The sequence below is a fragment of the Bos indicus genome, chromosome 16 (assembly GCF_029378745.1).
Source record: "Bos indicus isolate NIAB-ARS_2022 breed Sahiwal x Tharparkar chromosome 16, NIAB-ARS_B.indTharparkar_mat_pri_1.0, whole genome shotgun sequence".
NCBI classification, from domain to species: domain Eukaryota; kingdom Metazoa; phylum Chordata; class Mammalia; order Artiodactyla; family Bovidae; genus Bos; species Bos indicus.
Genome location: NC_091775.1, coordinates 71,896,546 through 71,912,329, shown reverse-complemented (window position 1 = coordinate 71,912,329; position 15,784 = coordinate 71,896,546). Strand labels below are relative to the sequence as shown.

Here is a 15,784-nt window from a genome sequence, read left to right as displayed (position 1 = left end):
TTGTCCCAGAGAGGTCACCGGGTCCGTTCTCAGCTCCTCCCTGCGAGGACCTCCACGTGTCAGGGGGGAAGGACAGCGGGGAGAGAGGGGACATGTGAGACCCCCGCTCCAGCCTCTTGCACACCCACCCCATCCCACCCTCCTGCTGGCTGGCTGTTCCGCCCACTGAGCGCTCTTGGGGGCTGGGCTCCTCCCGAAGGTCCGGGTGTCCCTCCACCTGGGTGGGAGGACCTTTGCAGGACAAAGGCACAGGGTGGCCGCCGGCCCCGCGCGGTCACCCACCCCTGTGGCTGACCCATAGGGCTGGCCAACCAGCAACTGTGTCCCGACCAGGTAGAGACCCATCTGTTGCTGCCTTGGAAAATTCCGGAAACTGAGCTAGCTGAGGGCGCCACGGGGAGCACTCCTGAGATAACCTCCAAGTGTGAGGGAACCCGGGTGGAAGCTGGGCAGAGTGGGGCGGGGGCAGGACGCTCCGATGCCTTTGGGGGAGGGACAGAGACTGGCTCCTGGGATCCTGGGCCTTTCTCTTTCCTTTTCCAGGAAAGCCTTTCTTTACCAGAAAACCTCTTTTGCTGCAGTTACTAGGCTGAGTCTTTGTTTCTTCCTCCCAGAAAAGCCCAGGAGGTGGATCCTAAGGGGAAGAGAAGAGGAACTTCCCTGGGGGTCCTGTGGCTAAGACTCCACGCATCCCATGCAGGGGGTCTGGGTTCAATCCCTGGTTGGGGAACTGATCTCACATGCTGCAACTAAAGCTCTTGCACACGGAGATGAAGGTCAAATATCCCGCGTGCTGCAATACAGACCTGGAGCAGCCACCTAAAGAAATAAAAATAAATACTGAAAAAGACACCCAACGTGTGCGGAGGATCTCTCTGTGACGGGCAGCGTACTGGGGGTCTGGGCCCACGTGTGACACCTGAGGTCTGGTTAGCATCTCCAACTGGTGGCGGGGAGGGGAGCACAGTCTCAGAAGACAGGGTGGCCCCGAGCCAGACGCCAGAACCTCACAGAACGGCTGGGACGGGTAGCAGGACGCTGGGCCGCAGGCAGGAGCAGCTGTCTGCCCTCGTGTATGTTCTCCTTTGGTCTAGCTCTTCCGGTTTTGAAGCCGGGGCAAATACAGTTTCTCAACCAAAAGTAAATGAAGAAGCACTGCTCGAAATATAACTCTGTGGACAGAAAGACCAGGTGGTTGGCATCAGGCTTCTGAGAGGATGGGGACATCCGGGCACGCCGCTTCCCCCAGGCCCGGAACCTTTGCCGCTACAAGAAATACAGGCAGAGCTGTAACTGGCACCTGACCAAAGCTTGTCTGAAAGTGAAAGTTGCTCAGTCATGTCCGACTCTTTGCGACTCCATGGAAATTCTCCAGGCCAGAATACTGCAGTGGGTAGCCTTTCCCTTCTCCAGGGGATCTTCCCAACCCAGGGATCAAACCCAGATCTCTGGCTTTGCAGGCAGATTTTTTACCAGCTGAGCTATCAGGGAAGCGAGCTTATCCAGTGCTCATCTTTCCTCTGTAAAGCTCGTCACAGCCCTCTTATGCTTAGGAACACCTGCCGGCATGTCAGCAGCATCTTCGAGAAATCATCAACACAAAAGCACAAAAACTCTAAAAACATGACGCTGATGAGACACTAAAAGGATACTTGTTTCCAGTTTGGGGGTTGAAATGAGAAGGCAGAGCATCTCCTTATGACGTCAGCTGGGAATGTCCCTGTCGGATGGTTCCAATTTTCACCACTTTGCATGTGTTCGCGAAGGACCACGAAAGAGCCCTGAGTATTGATTTGGGGGGAAACATGTTTCAGAGAGTAGGTGAATTTGCAAGTGATCAATCTATAAGTACTGAGGATCGATCGTGTTTTCAAAGTTCTGTTGGCCCAGCGGGGTGCAGGATCTCTTGGTGACCTGCAGTGGGAGTTGGGAGTGGCGGGAGGCACAGAGCATACAGACTGAGGGTGAGGGTGCAGCCCTGGGGCATCGGGAGAGCAGCGTGGGCCGGTGCCCGTGGAGGGCAGGTACCCTGGGCCTGGGCTGTGGCTCTCGCCCTCCGCTCGGCACCTAAGTCACCGTGAAGCCTGAACTTTTGTGTCTCCGCACGGTGGCTCAGTATTCAGAACTGGTTTCCCTACAGGAATCACTTTTGCTGGGCTGTTCCCCAGCCTGGGTCCCGGAGGCCCACTTCACACCTAATTAGACAAAGTGGTGGCTTTGTGGGGCCAGGCCCAGGCCCTCACCCCAGCCCCTAGACACCCTAAGAAGCCTCCCCACAGGGCTCAGGGCTTTGGGCTGTAAGAACAGGGGAGGCCCTGAAATGGAGGGGGTCTTCAAGGGTGGTCTCAGGTGGAGGGCCAGGACAGTGCACTGGGCAGGCGGTGGAGACGCCTGCCTTGTATGAGGTGGGGTAACAGCCAGGGATGGTGTTTTCAGAGGGGAAGGGGGGCAGGTATCTGGGGGTGGGCAGGGGCACAGGCCAGGGAAGGGGTGTTCTGCAGCCACCAGCTCCCCTCCTCTGTCATGGACATGCTTCCAGGTCACAGGCCCGGCGGTTCTGCAGAAGGTGCCCGGTGTTCCAAGAGGGAACTGTGTGGTCAGGCCCGTGATGGGCCTGAAGCTGAGCTCTCAGCGCAGGTTCCGGGGGACCCCCCACCTCCCACCTGGGGCAGACACCTGACGGAACACGCACGCCTGCCTCAGACACTCTGGGTGGCTGCGTCCCCCAGGTCCAGCTGAAGCGGGGGTGGGTGTGAGCAGAAGGCGCACAGGCACCGGGTGGGGCCCAGGAGATACCGATAAACATGCCGTCTTGTTCTCTGTGAGGAGGAAGCTCACCTCGCTCACGCATTCTTCCCACATCACAGCCCTCGTGTGCTCGGGCCACCCGTCTGCCCTGCCCCTTGCTCACTGCCTGACATGAACAGGGTGGAGGCCTGACCAGCCGGTTCAGGAAGAGTTCACGCTTGAACCTGCTCACTCCCGGGAGCTCTGAGTCCAGGCTCCAAGGAGGACGTGGGTCCCGGTCAGGCAGTGCTGGGGAGTGGCCTCAGGTGGCGCCAGGGGCCGAGGGGATGAGCAGGATGTGAGGGTTGGAGGATCTCAGAGCCAAGCTTGGGTTCTGAGATGAGGTGTGAGTCAGGCCTGTCCCACAGACCCCTGGACCCCAGCTGGGACTTGGCGGGAGGCTCAGGCTCCCGACCACCTCTCGGTGCGGGGCAGTGGGGTGGCCCTTCTGGGAAGCCCTTGTCACTGTGTAACTGAAGCTCTAGGGGGTTGAGGGGGTCTCAGGGGTGGAGTTCTTACTCAGAACCTCTCAGGAAACTCTTTGATTTCATCTCTCTTAGAATTCGTGTCACTGCTTCTTTTCAGAGGGTTTTAATGTTTACAAGCTATGACCAACCTAGACAGCATATTAAAAAGCAGACATTACTTTGCCAACAAAGGTCTGTTTAGTCAAAGCTATGGTTTCTCCAGTAGTCGTGTATGGATGTGAGAGTTGGACTGTAAAGAAAGCTGAGCACCGAAGAATTGAGGCTTTTGAACTGTGGTGCTGGAGAAGACTCTTGAGAGTCCCTTGGACTGCATGGAGATCCAACCAGTCCATCCTAAAGGAGATCAGTGCTGGGTGTTCATTGGAAAGACTGATGCTGAGGCTGAAGCTTCAGTACTGTGGCCACATGATGGGAAGAACTGACTCATTGGGAAAGACCCTGATGCTGGGAAAGATTAAAGGCAGGAGGAGAAGGGGACAACAGAGGATGAGATGGTTGGATGGCATCACTGACTCTATGGATATGAGTTTGAGTAAACTCTGGAAGTTGGTGATGCACAGGGAAGCCTGGCGTGCTGCAGTCCATGGGGTCGCAAAGAGTCTGACACGACTGAGCCACTGAACTGAACTGAATGTTTACAAGCGTGAAACCAATTTTCTTCAGTAAAAAATAATTCTCACCAATGACTGTCTTATTTCTTATCCTTCCTCAGTAACGAGAATGATCCAGCTAAATGGATCCATTCCTTCCGTCTCCTCCTTCCCTCTTCCCTCCTTCGTACCAGGGCTGAGTACAAGCCGCTTCCTCCCCCAACTGATGCCTTTGCTGTGGGTCCCCTTGGACTGGCTGCCCCGCCCCCACTGTGCCTCTCACTCACCCCAGCCGACCCCCCAGCTCAGGGGGACACCTGGGAGAAGTATGCCCCTCTCACCCCAGCGCCAAGCATAGGCTGCTTGGCATTCTCCTCCTGGCTGATCCCGCTGGCCTCAGGGCTCTCCCTTTCTCCCCCCCAGGCCTCCTGTAGGAGGACTTTCCGTTGCCTTGCGGTGTCTCTGCCGCACCTTCACTCCAGCAGCCCCTCACTGACGTGTGTGACTGCTCCCCCAGAGGAGCCTGGGTTTGCTTTTGTGGGATTTCTCTTCTGGACTTGCTTCTGCACCAGTGTGTGTTTGTACCCTCTACACACTCCCCAGCAGACTGGGAGCTCCCCCACCCAAGGGCAGAATCCTTTCTTTCCTTCCTTCCTCTCGACCTTAGGGCTTCAGGTAGCATTTCTAGGGGAGAAGAATCCCAAAGCTGTCCCTTCCTCCTTGTGACCCTTCCCTGCAGCATGGCACACCCAGGGAGGTCACCCTGGATGGGTTTCTGGGACTCTGGTGGGCAGAGAGGTGGGGTTCATTGAACCAGAACAGGCAAGGCTTCCCCAAGGCAGGGAGCATGCAACCAGGAGGGCTCTGGGCTGGTGTTTAAACCGTGCGATGTGAGCTATGTGTTCCTGGCAGACGGCCCCAGGGCCTGGGGAACAAGGGGAGGCCTGGGTGAGGTGGGGGAGGCAGGACCCGGCCTCCTGGCAGTCAGTGTGGGTCCTCTGGTTTTAATGGGCTTGCACTTGAAGAACACGCTTCTGCAGTCTCAAAACTTGGCAAACCTTCCGCCTAGCCTAAGCTCACAGCTCTCCTCTGTTCAAATGACCTTCGAGGTCCTCAACCAGGGCTGTAGGCTGGAGGCAGGTGCCCACAGTGGCCACGTCACAGTGAGACTGCAGCCCTGAGCCTACCACGTGTGGTCAGCTGGAGAGGGCAGTGCCCAGGGAGCTCAGAGCTGCATGCACAGTGTCCCGAGTGCCAGATCAGAAGGGTGAGGAGACGTGGATCAGTCTTCCCCGGCCATCAGACAATGGGGGTGTTGGGGGTCCCAGGAGCACCCCATACCCCAGGAAGTGCTGCTTTCTGAGGGAAAGAGCCCTTGCTGAGGAGTCCAAGGGGCTCTGGTCCCACTCAGCAGCCTGGGACCCCGGGGCCTCAGGTAAGTGACTCAGCCCCCTCACCTGTGCAGATGGAAGTGGCGCCTCTGAACGTTCTTTCTTGTGGGGTTACATGTGGAGCTCAGGGTGTTTTGAACATTGTCTGGTGTTGTTCACATACAAGGTGCTTCTGCGGCTCTGAGTGCTGTCCTCAGGTGAGAATGAAGGCTAGGGGTGTCCTGGGACGTTAGGGTCACCCCCCACCCCAGGCTGGTCTTCCTGAGCTGAGTTTGACAGTAACCGGGGAGTCACCAGCTCATTCGTGGTCAGGGGTTTATTTGGGAGGTCACAGCCAGACCCACCGTGCTTGTTACAGTGTGGGTTTCAGGGCTTTTGTCAGGAAGGGAGTGGGTGTCCCTGGCCACCCTGAGGGGCTTTGGGAACAGCAGGGTTTTTCTGTTGGGCATAACACTGGGTCTTCCAGAGTCAGCCCCAGGACATGGATCCCTTTATCTCCACCCTCTAACCTGCAGCGCTAACCCACCTGTCTGTCCTAATCCAGGGTGGGTATGAGACCCAGCCTTCATCCCAGGAGAGGTGGGGCAGGACGTGGGCTGCCTGGCCAGCACTGACAGCTGAGCCGGAGGCTGGAAATAGGGGGGAAGCTTGGACACAGGAGAGGTGGTGGGATGGGAAAGATGCGGGTGTGGGTCCAGGAGCTGCATAGGGCAGTTTGAGTGGCTGCCGAAAGAATGCAAGATAACAGGTTTGCAACCCAGAAAGGGAGCTGCAGACGTGCAAGTCCTTTTGTAGCCTGTTCCTCTACCCATGCCAGCTCGCATCCTCACCTGCCCACTCAGAGAAGGCCTGTCAACCTTACACAGAACCAGGGAGGCAGGAGAGCAGAGAGTCCCAAGATGCACGTGTCCCCAGGGCTGCCTGGACCGCCAGGCATCTTGAAAACATTTTTGTGTTACAGAGGTCATTGGGGCTCGCACAAAAAAACCATGCAAGGGATAAACAAATACATGAAGAAAAGGAAAGCTTTTCCTCCCTGCCTGCCAAAGGCTCCTGGCCCCCTTTGAAGCTAGGCCCAATAAAATATTCCTAACTTGGCAAAACCAAGTATACGCATTGACCTGTCTGTATTCCTGCAGGTGTGTCCATTGATATGTCCCTCCGTGTGACAGTCCCCAGTTCTAACTCCAAGCATGTGTCACAACAAACTTGGAACGTGGTTTTTCACACAAGTGGGCATCACTGACTGAACCGACCCAAAGCAACGGGTCATCTCAAGCCAGTTCTCTTCAGTGTGGGCTGCATATTTGGCTTTATAAATTTGTGCTTGCTGCAGAGTTCGCTTTCTAGAAATGCTTAGTTCTGGTGACATGGAGTCCACTTGGGAATAACTGAGCCCAAATCAATCAGTGGAATTGGGTGGATGACCTGAACCCAGAAGTGTTTTCTGAGGGGTGGGGGGAATTAGCAGAGTAGTTGGAGTGGAGACTCAGAAGTATGAAATGATTTGAAAGTCAAAAGGCCAAACTCTCCCCAGGTGTCTCTGCCGCTATCAGATACCTCCTCCTTGGAGTCAGCAAGAACCAGCGTACAGCCCACTCTGGGCTTCGCAGGGGTTCAGTGGTAAAGAATCTGCCTGCAATGCAGGAGACGTGGGTTCGATCCCTGGGTCGGGAAGATTCCCTGGAGAAGGAAATGGCAACCCACTGCAGTATTCTTGCCTGGAGAATCCCATGGACAGAGGAGTCCAGTGGGCTACAGTCCATGCGGTTGCAAAAGAGTTGAATGTGACTTAGCAACTGAGCACCAACAACAGCCAGTTCTGCACAGACTGTATGACCTCGGGGAAGATGCTGGGCTGTTCTCCACTGGCCCTTCCAGCTCTGTGCCCCGGAAGCTGGCCTAAAGGTGCACTGGTGGGCTCCCTCACCGTCTGGCTTCAGCTGGACGAGAGGAGAATGTGGCCTGGATGCCCTCCCTGCTGGACTGGGGCTTGGCAGTGGCAGATGTCTCTCCCAGAGGCCCTTGGCTCCTCGTGGGCAGCTGTCTCCTCCAGTTACAGCACATACCAGATCCCAGAGGCCTAGAGCGGCAACAGCCCCCTGCTTTGCAGGCTCTGGGTGCCCACCGGCCCTTGTGGGTCCCCCAACTCTGCTCACACGTCTGTACATTGTCTTTTCATCAAGCCCTTCAGCCCCTGTTCTGCATGTGTCTTCTGCCTCTGAACTGCCTGCAATATCACTGAACCCTCTGAGCTTGTTTCCCCATCCTTCTGCTGGGGACCATGATGACATCTGCCTCTAGAAGCTGGAAGAGACGAGGAAACGGATTCTTTCCTAGAGCGATGCAAAGGAACGCTGCTTTGTAGACACCTTGGTTTAGCCCAGACACTGATTTTGGAGATCTGACCTCTGGGCTGTAAGAAGATAAACTTCCGTTGTTTTAAGCCACAACGTTTGTGGCCATTTGTCACAGCGGCCATAGGATACTGCTACACGGGTCCAGGCCCCAGATAAGCAGTGACTGTAATAAATTCTGGGCTCTTCCCCAGCTCCAGCTGAACATTCCAGGAGCAGCTGCTCAGGGGCAACCTGACCGTGACCTCCCAGAACCTCAGTGTCTTCATTTTGGCCTAGAAGACACATGTGTTTTTTTTTTTTTTTTCCCCCTGCCTGGGTGAAATGCTGACAACAAATTATGTCTCAAGGGTTTCAGACTCCAGTGTTATCAGGAGCCTGAGTAACATGGCAAGTCGCCTGAGTGAGTGGGATGGTGTGAAGCAGTGGGGAGTGGTGGGCCTGTGGCAAACTGGAGAACTCACACCTTGCTTAAAGATATCAACTTTACGACTTCCCCAGCTTCCCTGGTGGCTCAGATGGTAAAGTGTCTGCCTGCAATGCGAGAGACCTGGGTTCAATCCCTGGGTGGAGAAGATCCCCTGGAGAAGGAAATGGAAACCCACTCCAGTACTCTTGCCTGGAAAATTCCATGGACGGAGGAGCCTGGTAGGCTACAGTCCATGGGGTTGCAAAGAGTCAGACAAGACAAAGCAAGTTTGCTTTCACTTTAGGACTTCCCTGGTGGTCCAGTGGTTGAGAATCCACCTGCCAATGGAGGGGACATGGGTTCGATCCCTTGTCAGGGAAGACCCGTGAGGCAGCTGGCCTGCGCACCACCACCACTGAGCCCACGCTCTGGAGCCTGAGCGTTTCAACAGCTGAGGTCTGCTTGCTCGAGAGCCCACACACCAAAATTAGAGAAAGCCCAGGCACAACAACAAACACCCAGCACAGCCAGATAAATAATTTTTAAAAAAGATATCCACTTTAAGTGACAGGAAGAGCAATAAATCCAGCCAAACAAAGTCAACATCTTATCTGTCCACGTGGCTTACGGACTAGGACTTTGGGATCCCATATTCACCTTCTAGTTTCACAGTGACTCCAAGGGGAGGTGCTCCACAGGGTAGGGAGAGGCCCTGAATATGATGAGGGTGAGCCTTGGCTGCCCCTTAGAGTCACCCTTCCCCTACCCCAGACCTCTACCACATCTAGCCTCTGTTTCCTAAAAGGGGATTTTGATACAGAATCTGGTGAGAGCCATTGGGCCCGCTGGCTCACTGGCATCGCCTCACCTCCATCATCCTTTCCCACCCACACAAAACTCTCACAGTGCCCCCTGGAGAAGTCGGTCCATTAGCCCTGGGGCACCACCTCTCACCTTCCTCTCCAACATGGGAGGAACTTGTGTGGAATAACCAAAAGTCTACTACTGTTGGGTCAAGCTCTAACCAATCCAAACCACAGGTTGGGGAGTAGGAGACACAGAAAAGAGGGGCACTGTCCCCCCAAAATGATGAGAACAAAGATGTCCTGGTAGAGACCATGAGTTTTGGAGTCAGACAGACCTGGGTGAGTCCCCACTTCACCACATACCAGCTGTGTGGCTTCAGGAAACATATTTGACCACTCTGAGCCTCAGTTGTCACATCTTTAAAATTGGAATAACATTAATAATACCTCTTTGCATTGTTGCTGTGAGAACTAAATCAAATAATGTATGTGAGGGGTGGTCCCTGGCCTACAGGAGGGACTCCGCTCAGACTCTGGACCCAGACAACTTGGGTTAGAGCTCCCTTTAGTGGTTTCGTGACCTTGGCAAGTTACCTCATGTGGCGTTCTCATCTCACACGTGGGTTCACTGGTGTCCTCACAGGGCTGTCGGGAGGATGAGGTCAAGGGTGTGAGACCTTGCCTGGACTTCGTAAGGACTCCGTGAGCCCACGAATTATTTACTAGGTGTGTTCTGACATTGGTGGGTGTGTGTCTCCCGTACCCGGTGGGCCCTGGCATGTGTTTCTGGGATGTGAAGTCAGAGCCTGTTTCCTGGTTGTCGGGAGAGGCTGACCACATTCTACCTATACCTGCCTGTCTAGTTCCTTCTCCCGTTCCTCACCCCACCTCCAAATCTTCCACCCTCTTCATCTCCTGTCCCCCAGCTGCTGTCTGTGACTTTCCCCAGACACCTCTCTGGTAGCCCCCGAGCCGGGGGTTACAGGGCTACTGGGCTCCGTGGTGTGTCTGGGTGGGGCCTGGGGCTGCCCTCTGAGTAGCCCCGATGTCACCGGAGAAGGCAAGCATTGCGCTGCCCTCGCTCCAACGCGTGTGCACATGCCAGGCAGTCTCGGATGAATCATGTCCACACCGTGCTATTACTAGGCTTGTAACAGAGGCCCTGTGTGCTGGCTTGGGGTATAGTGTTTCTTTCCATTCCATGATTCAGAAAACATCAGTCACTCAGCCATGTGATTCCCTCATCTTCCGCCAAGGAGCTGAGCACAGAGGTTTGCTGGGAAACCCTCAAAGGACAGGGGAGGGCAGCTGTGTGTGGTTGCCAGAAAGGGGATTGAGCTGAGAGAACTGGAAACAGGAACTGGAGAGACTGTCATCAGGAAAAGAGCATCAGGGGACTCAGGTGTGATGAGGCCAGAGCCCTGCCCACGAGAGCAGCTGCTGGCAGATGAAGGGAGCTCACTCAGCTATACACTACCCCAGCCCCAGAAAAAATAATGATTCTTGGGCCTGATTATAAATGTAAAGTTTGCTTATGCAAAAATTCTGATCAGCACAGAAAGTTGTAAAAAAGAAAGGACATACCTCTCACATGTTGCTACCAGACACAGTTTTAAATCGTTGGCACACATCTCTGTGCTTGGAACTGCCAGGTTCTGGCCCTCCAAACTACTGACCAGCTGGGGTCTGATCCGGGCTCCTGCCCCAGTCCTCAGGGGACTGTCCTGCCTCAGGGGACACTGAGCTCCAAATGCCCTTGGAGATGGGCCAGGTCTGGGCTCTGGCATCTGGGTTCTAGTCCCAATTTGGTTGTGTACCCTTAGGCAAATCACTCTGAGTCCTATTTGTGCGGTTACAAATGGAATAATAGGGACTCCCCAGATTGCCCACTGGTTAAGACTCCATGCTCCCAAGGCAGGGGGGCCTGGTTTCAATCCCTGGTCAGGGCACTGAGACCTCACATGCCAGAACTAAGACCCAGGAAAGTGAAAAAGTGAAAGTCGCTCAGTTATGTCTGACTCTTTGCGATCCCATGGACTCTACTGTCCATGGAATTCTCCAGACCAGAACACTGGAGTGGGTAGCCTTTTCCTTCTCCAGGGGATCTTCCCAACCCTGGGATTGAACCCAGGTCTCCTGCATTTCAGGCAGAGTCTAGACCCAGGGTAGCCAATAAATAAATAAAACAAATATTTTTTAAAAACAGGATAAGAATTGGGCTGATTTGTCCAGAGGATGAAGCATATGAGGGGATATGAAAACTGTAAACCCGTGGAATCTCTTCAAACAGAAGGGGAGGGCCTGCATGATGCCCATTCTCTTGGGGAGGCTCCTTTATCTAGGGGCAGCCTTGAGCCAGCTCTCTTGCTCCACAGCAGAAACTGGTCTGCCCATGTTGACCAAAGGCCTTCCCCCAACCCCGGACTGGCTCAGAGCAGGGAAGCCTCAGTTTGGGATCCCCAGTCATGCCAGTACCACCTCTGAACACCAGTTGAGCACCAGAGTGGTCAGGCACCTGGTTCAGAAAGCTTCAAAACCTCGTTGTGTCGCCAGCTTTGCACCCAGGTAACTCTCTTCCTTTATCTCCCTCACAGATACTGTCACCCCAGCGGGGCCCGTTCTCAGAGCCATCGCTGCTCAGAAGCCTCGTTTGATTTCAGGGACCTTTGTGGATGCCCCGAGCATTGTATCAGTTTACACTGCAGTGATTTGTAGTAAATCCTTGTGTTCTTGTGGAGGGACGGTAATGACAATATAAGACCATTAGATCGGCTATTTCCAAACTTTTTTTTTTTTTTTAAAGATGTTTATTTATTTATTTGGCTGCGCTGGGTCTTTCTTCGTTGTTATACTTGGGCTTTCTCTAGTTGTGGTGAGCGGGGGCCACACTTCATTGCTGTGTGGGCTTCTCGTTGCAGTGACTTCTGGTTGCGGAGAGCAGGCTCAGTGGTTACGTCACACACTTAGTTGTTCTGCAGAATATGGGATCTTCCTGGACCAGGGATCGAACCCATGTCCCTTGCACTGCAGGGTGGATTCTCAACCACGGACCCACCGGGGAAGCCCCTCCAAAGTACTTCTTACATTCACCCCTGTAACACACTAAAAGGGCTTGGGTTATTGGGATTATCACCCTTCTCATCTCACAGAATTGAGCCAAGGAGGCTCAGGGGACACGTGTCTCTGAATGACACAGTATTTCCTTGTGACTCTGTTTCCCCGGGTCTCTGCCTCCCAGCCCCCCTGGAGCCAAACCAGCTGGGACCCTGTCCCTCCTGGTTCACACCCGTCTAGTCCAGAGGCAGGAAGCCCCGGGGCCAGCGAGGCCCTTTCCACATGGCTCCCCACAGCAGGGCCCAGTGCAGACCACTACAGCCAAGCAATCCCACATTACGTCCCCAGGCACCTCTGCTCACAGACGGTCCCCAGGTAGATTCTGGAGATGGTGACCCTGGGTGTACATCCAAGTTTTTCCACAAAAACAAGACCTTCCCAGTTCATGTGTCTAGGCGTTGACCTCAGTTCCCCTATGGAGGCCCTGTTCCCACGGTGGGTCCCCTGACCCCTTCAAGCTCCCTTGAGCCCCGTCCAGGAGGTGGCAGGGACTGACCACCTGCCTCCAGTCCACTCCCTCCCTGAGGCAGGGTTCCTTCTGTCTGCTGGACGCCCTGCAGCCGGGAGCCCTCGTCACTCATACTCGGCCCTGGGCCTTGCCTCACCAGCGGGACCCTCCCTATTGGCAGAGTCTCAGACTCAAGACCCCTCTCCAGCCCATTCTGACTTACTTGAACCAAACAGCCATGCTTCCTGACTGGAAGTAGCAAAGCAAGGACTTGAACCCAGGGCCTCTCACAACCACCCCCACATTGTCTTGTGCAGACCACAGAAAGATAGAGGAGCTAGCATCTCTTAAAGCTGCACTGGGTGTGGAGGGAGGGGAGCTGGGAGGTGGGTGTGGGCCACCAAGAGGTGAGAAAGCAGTGGAGGACAAGGGGCCCTGTGTGAAGCGAGAGGCGTATGGTGGGAAAGTCACTGGGTGACCGAGTAACAGATAGTGGGAATTAACCAGGAGGGGCCTGTGTGGCTCTCAGACGCACAGCTGCCCTGAGGCTGCCCGGAAGACTACTGTAGCAATCATAACCATTACGGTAACGGCAGGCAGCACACAGGGAGCACGGACTGTTTGCTAAGTGTGGGGCTCAAATGCCTTACCTGTGTGACGTCATTTTACCCTCCCAGCAACACGATGAAACAGGTGCTATTCGCAGCCTGTCTCACAGGTGTGGCGGCTGAACAGTGGTTTGGCTGAACTACGTGCCCAAAGGCATTATCTCATCAGTGGAAGATCTGAGAGGAGCATCCCGGCTGTCTGATTTCATGTTCTAACTTTGATACCAATCCACCCTGCCCAGAAGGTGGGTCAGGACTGTCAGTCTGTTGAGGGAAGGTGAATGCATGACAGACGTGTGAGCACTTACCTGGCTTCAGCACAGGGAATCCCAGTGACCCCAGGGTCTGGGGGCCCTATAGGAGAAGGCTGTCTTCCCTGAATAAAGACCCAGTTTCAGGGCCCCACAGTGCAGCGGCGTGGGGGCTTAGCAGAGTGGGGCAGGGGCAGGGGAGGGGCCTCCGAGAAGCAGCCAAAGCAGGCCTGCTGCATCCAGGCTGGCTGGACCACCCTTCCGTCCACTCATCTGTGGGGGTCTGTGCCTGCCTGGGACGCAAGGAGGAAGTCCTACAAATGGGTCAGGACTGGTTGATGAGAAGCAGTGGAGACTAAATGATAAATTCATACACTGGATTTTTAAAATATGGATCTTATAGTAGGATTTTAGGACTCCCCTGTAGCTCAGGGAAGGTAAAGAATCTGCCTGTGATGCAGGAGACCCAGCTTCTGTCCCTGGGTCGGGAAGATCCTCTGGAGAAGGGAATGCCAATCCACTCCAGGATTTTAATGACAAATATGCACTAGGAAAATATAGCTTAAGTTTGGCTCCATACAAGCTGTGTAATTCAAACAATTACTGAGCTCACAGGCCTCAGAGTTTTGATGAGGCTCTGGTGAGTGAAGTTAAGTAGGTGAGGTGCTGGGTCGTCATCTGAGGGCCACTTCTGGAAGCCGAGGGGCACAACCCAGCTCTGTGGCCAACAGTTTCCCTCCAGGGGCTCGTTAGCAACCACCCCCACCCCGCCTCCCATCTATTATGTGGTGTAGACTGGCTGATGGGAACTCACTTTCATATTAACTCGAGCAAAACATGGGTTGTAAAACTCTTGTAAACAAGCATTGTGAAACTAGAGGAGAAAAATGTTTGGTAATATATATGTGGTTCTTAAACATTTTTGACTGAACTCACAGTCAGAAACACATTTTAGGAATTTCCCTCACCTTTCAAAGTAGGGGGTGTGGGTTCAATCCCTGGTCAGAGAGCTAAGATCCCGCATGCCTCAGGGCCAAAAAAAAAAACCCCAAAACAGAACATAAACAACAGAAGTGATATTATAACAAATTCAATAAAGACTTTAAAAATGGTCCACATCAAAAAATCTTTTAAAAGAAAGAATATATTTTATATCATAGTCAAGTGTGTGCATGCCTTCATACACAGATACACACAACTAAAACAGAATTCCCAATACTTAACCATACCACATGAAATGCACATGACACTGTAAACTGTAATTTCAGTTCAGTTCAGTTCAGTCGTGTCCAACTCTTTGCGACCCCATGGACTGCAGCACACCAGGCCCCCCTGTTAATTTCACTTAAACGTAGCATGACCTGAGACGTGCTCAATTGTTGTCATGATTCACTAATGTGCAACCACTCATGCTTTAAAAAACACTAGCTCACCACGCTGATAGTGAGCAAAAGCACCAAACTGAATAGTTCATCCACCTCGACTCCCTTTGAACATAAATTTCCCTGGGTCAGAGGCTGTGTCCTCCCATTAATCCCCCTGGGGAGTCAGCACCCATGAACCTTCTGCAAACGCTGGGACAGAAGGGAAGGTTTCAGGGGAGAAGGTACAGGCGTTTCTCGTCTAGTTAATATTTCATTAGGATTCACTTAGCCATTAAATAACCTCCAGGGAGTGGGAAACAGGTTGAACGACGGTGGAGAACAGGAAAGAAGACAGTTAAAGGCAAAACGCTCCTCAGTGTGGTTCTGCGTGTCCCTGGGCGACCAGCACAAGGATGGTTAAAGGGCAAGCGGTTCAGAGCAGAGCCTCAGGAGCCAGACTCCCACTTCTGGCTCTGTCACCGCAGCTGTGTGACTATGGCTGAGTCCCTCTGCCGCTCTGTGCCTTGATTTCCTCATCTGTAAAATGAGAACAGTACAGTATTTAGTCATTAGGGTTGTGACCTAATCAATACACCAGTTGTTGATGCTACACAGGAAGGCAGCTGCCTTGGCCTCCCAAATTAGGCTCCAACTCCAGCCAGCTTCTCTGGTGGTTCAGTGTGAAAGAATCTGCTCGCCAAGCAGGAGACGCAGGTTCAAGCCCTGGGTCAGGAAGACCCCCTGGAGGAGGAAAGGCAACCCACTTCCATATTCTTGCCTGGGAAATCCCATGGACAGAGGAGCCTGGCGGGCTATATCCATGGGGTCACCAAAGAGTCGGACACAACTTAGTGACTAAACAACAACTAAACAATGACAACAGCCATCAGCTGTTGCCTGGCAACATCTACTGCCTGGCAACAGGCAGTAGAAAGCAGAGAGCAATTCCTATTAAGTGGAGTATAAGGGAAGGTGAGTGTTAAAACCCTCTCGAGGCCGCATGGCAACAAAGAGCTCTGCACCAAGAAAGATCAAAGAGGGGATTCAAAACGCTCCCACCCAGAGTCAGCAGGCTGGTCCTCAGGCTCAACAGCACTCAACAGATTAATATAAGACCTGTCATTGTCCAGAGCAGGGGTGCCCAACTGCGGGACCGAATGCCCGATGATCT

The 15,784-nt window shown here is 53.7% G+C and overlaps 1 long non-coding RNA gene across 1 annotated transcript; it reads left to right on the top strand.

The window, feature by feature from the left end:
• The first annotated feature begins 5,042 nt into the window (after positions 1–5,042).
• On the top strand, positions 5,043–12,037 carry LOC139176444 (uncharacterized). Its single transcript, XR_011560930.1, has 2 exons — positions 5,043–5,300; positions 6,794–12,037. It is a non-coding gene; the product is annotated as an uncharacterized lncRNA (long non-coding RNA).
• The last annotated feature ends 3,747 nt before the right edge of the window (positions 12,038–15,784 follow it).